Source organism: Mus caroli, chromosome 15, assembly GCF_900094665.2.
Source record: "Mus caroli chromosome 15, CAROLI_EIJ_v1.1, whole genome shotgun sequence".
Classification (NCBI taxonomy): Eukaryota; Metazoa; Chordata; class Mammalia; order Rodentia; family Muridae; genus Mus; species Mus caroli.
Window position 1 is genome coordinate 57,596,809 of NC_034584.1, and position 4,300 is coordinate 57,601,108.

Genomic DNA, 4,300 nt, shown 5'->3' on the forward strand with positions numbered 1-4,300 from the left:
AATAGGATAATACTAAAAGAGAGCACGTGGATCCATACACTAGACTAACTCGGGAATGGAAAATTAATGTATGGGTTAGAGAGAACACCAGACTCCAGGAGCAAGTTTCTGTGAAACTCTTTTGCCTCAAGAGTAGCTTTTAAGCCTCTTGGCTTTTCAAACTGACTCGACCAGAGTGCGTGGCAGTGGGTCACATGCAAATGGGTTCCACATCTTAACAAAAGGTATATAGCACCTGAGGAATGACACCTAGTGTTGTACTCTGGCATTGACACACAGTCAAACACACACACACACATACACACACATACACACACACACACACACACATACACAAACACACACACACATACACACAAACACACACACAATGTCAGGGAGGAGAAGACAAAAGGGAAACATCTCAAATGCAGTTTGCACTGCCTTCCTGGGGGATAAGCCTTGACAGAGCACACAGACAAGAAAGCCCAGATACCTTCCATGTTTGCCTTCAGTTAACACCTGCTGCTGAAAGACACTAAGGACGAGCACAGAACCTCATCCCTTACGTTTTTATATTACTGCATTTTATTTTGGATCGTTATGTTTGGACCTTAGACATCATCCAAGACTTCCTGAGTCTTAATTTTGGAGTGAAGAAGCAAACATTAAACTGGGGCCCAAAAGATATGTTTATGCCTATTTTAAAGTCTAAAAGCTGTGTTCAGATTCCCTTTAGGGCATAACGCTCTGCAATGCCTGATACCACTGCTGAAAACCCTCCAAGGGTTCACCACATTCTAACACGGTAAGGTGTACTTTTAACAGAAATTAAATTATATCTATTTATCATGTACAAGATGGGCAAGCCAGAAGAATGCCAAGGTAAATTAAATCAATCGGGCACAGATAGGAAAATGCATTAAGATGGTGTTTATATGTTGCATTTTTAAAAGATGACCTCATACAAATAAAGGGTAGAGTATGTTAATCAGGCACAGGAAACAGCAGACAAATGATATGAAATGTCAGATAAACTGGAGGAATACACTTAAGAGAACTATTATGCAACCTAGTAACTAACTCCATTGGTCACAAAAGCCGACAGTACACATCAACTCTTACACAAAGATAATAAGCATATTAATACTTATATGATGCCATTACACAATCATATATATATTATATTATATATAGTATATATAATGTATGATATATAACCTACATAACTCATTCTCAGATTTTTACATCTTAGATTTCACCATTGCCATATTTGGAAAACCTTCCCAAGCACATTAGGCAATCCCACAAGGCTCTGTGCTGCCCTGGCTGAGGACAAAGCACTGCTTCAAAATATCTGACATATTCTGTGCCTGCGTGACCCTAAGCTCCCAAAGACAGAGGCCATCAGTTGCACCTGTCACTTCCTACATCTCAGTTCATGAAGGAAAAAGAAAAATAGGAGTGTTGGCAACAGAAAGGAAGGAAGTGGACAAATTTTAAAAAGATGAGAGCTCTTTAGATCACCAGCTTTTGCCTCTACCTATTTCAGAAATATATTTTGTCATGTTCTGAGTGTGTGAATTATGGTGTATATGGGGTAGGGGGTGCATGCGTAGAGGTCAACATCAATTTTCTTTTCTTTTACTCTGCATCTTATTTTCTGAGATAGTGACTCTCACTGAACCTTGAAGCTCACTGGCTGGCTGGTCAGCTGGTCAGGAAGCCTTTGGTGATTCTCCTGTCGCCACTTCAAAGTGTAGTCTCTGCATGTCTACCTTTTTACATGGATTCTACTGACCAGAACTTAGAGCCATTTCTCTAAGCCTTTCACTGATATTGGCAAACCGTAAGATCCCACTGCTTGTAGTAATAAGCAAGTGACTCGTAACTCTTCAGAAAGAATATGGTGATAAGCAATACAGTCCTAGACAGACACACACACATACACACACACACACACACACACACACACACCACTCCTCTCTTCCATTACGCCAATTCATTTACTGCCCAGGAAAGTTGCTGATGAGATATTTCTCATCGAGTCATGCATAATTGGTTTAATGTTTCAGTCTCCCCAAAGCATTTGCATTTTAATAGGGGACAACATTTTATTAGCATTAATGTTAATTATTAAGTAAAATAGCTTCATTTTTACAGCACTTTAGACTTTACAAGGCACATTTACATATAGCATCAAATTTATGTCCACAAAGGTGAGAAGAGGCACAAGTTCCTATAAAGAGAAAGAAAGTTACCTTGAATTACACCTTCTTTCTGTGGCAAGAAGCATCCTTTTTACTTGGGGGAGGGGGAGGGGAAGAGACATTTAAAATAAGATACCATTGGTAAAGAAAAATTCTCAACTCTTCATCATCTGTAGATTAGAAAATTTTTACTTCTTTATTAACAGCAAATAATGCTCATTGTATCAACTTTTACCTCCAAGAGGAAATACTGATACGATGTTTTTTATTGGAAGAAGAAACAAAAATCGTTCCACAAGTTCCATTCATGACTGCTGAACTTCAGGGCTTTGTCTACCTTGTGACGTTTGTCCTATGTTTTCCTTTAGTTTTAGTGGAGATGCTCTGGAGATTCAGCTCCTGTCTTGGTTCTTTGGGTCTAGTCATCGAAAACATTGAACAAGAAAAATGATGTTACCTGTAGAGACCCTTGCATAAGTTGACCAATGGCTATAGAAAAATTGCAGTATGTTGAGAGCTTTAAGATAGGAAATACCAACCAGGAAACAGATCAGCCATAATCAAGTTCACATCTCGGGGAGCAAATGATTACCATGTATGAAAGTAAAGTAAACCTGACACTCTGTGCCCTCTGTCACCTTCCAGCCATGACACAGCATGGCCAAGCTCATAATTAACATTGCCAAGCAGTCTGGGCAAAGAAACATACCATTAACACTTTTTTATTATTTTAACTATGTGAATATGTATAAGGTGGGTGGGTGGGTGGGTGGGTGGGAATTTTCTGTGGATGGGAGTACCCACTAAATCTAGAAAAGGGTGTCAGATTCCCCTAGAGCTGGAGTCATGCTGGACAAAAGCTGCCAAGCATATACTGGGAACCCTAATTCTTTGAAAGAGTTGCAAGTGCTCTCAATTGCTAAGCTATCTCTCGTCCCACAGTTAGAATTCTTTTGAATAAAATGTTCAGCATTCATTCAATAGGTACTCTGAAGAATAAGAAAGAGGAATAACAAAGGAAGAAATCAACAATAGGAACTAATGCAGAGGTGGTTCATTTAGTAAATTTAACATAGACTTTTAAAATTTGTGTTAATGTGCTCACAAACATCAAGGGCAGGCTACAGAACACTATCAGAAAGGGAAATCTGTAATAAAGACTCAAACATAAATTAAAGAATTGAAAATACAATAACCAAATACTATAATGATTAGATATAGTAAATTGAGGACAGCTCATACAGAGACTGGTAGTCTGAGATTCATCAATAGAAAATGTCCAATCTGGAGCCTGGGGCGGGGCAGGGGGATGGTTGGGGGGTTAGTAACAGAGTACTGAAAATCCAAACAAAAGGATAGAGGGTTAAATCTATAATGAAGAATTACTATATAATAGATAATATAGCTCTAGTATTATAGTAAAGATTCTTTTAGGCAAGAAGAAGTTTTAGAGATAAGAGGACTTCTTTGCAATGACAAAAAAAGATGGTGTACCTAAAGGACCAAATACTCTTCATGTGCATGCACAGAAAGCCACAGGATTAGATTGTAGAAAATGACAGAACTATCAGGAAAGAGACAAGATGATAACCATGGTGGAAAGTTTACCAAACTTCTCTGTAATTGTTGGCAAACACAGGCAAAAACCCACTTTCGTGTTTCTTTGCCTAAACTTCTTGACAATGTTAGTAATGAATTTAGCAGTGCTGTATCATGACTGGAAGGTGACACCTATCTACAATTAGAAATAGAGAGAGAGAGAGAGAGAGAGAGAGAGAGATTTATTTAACTCCACATATAGCAAATATCTTTCTATCTTCACTTTATTATACCCAAGTTCCATTTTATTTAGTCTGTATTTCTCACTCACAACCTCTTAATGATAAGAAAAATACCCTGAAATTTCTAGAACACCGGCTGCAGTAATGATATTCTTTCAAATATACTTGGAACATACATTCAAATTGATTATATGCTATGACATGAAAGCAAGCTTCGATGTTTTCCATCATTTACATCATTTGAAATATTTTGTAAGGAGGCACAAGTTGTAATAAAAACTAATAATAATAGAACATTAAGAAATTCATTTACCTTCTTAGAAGGGGGAA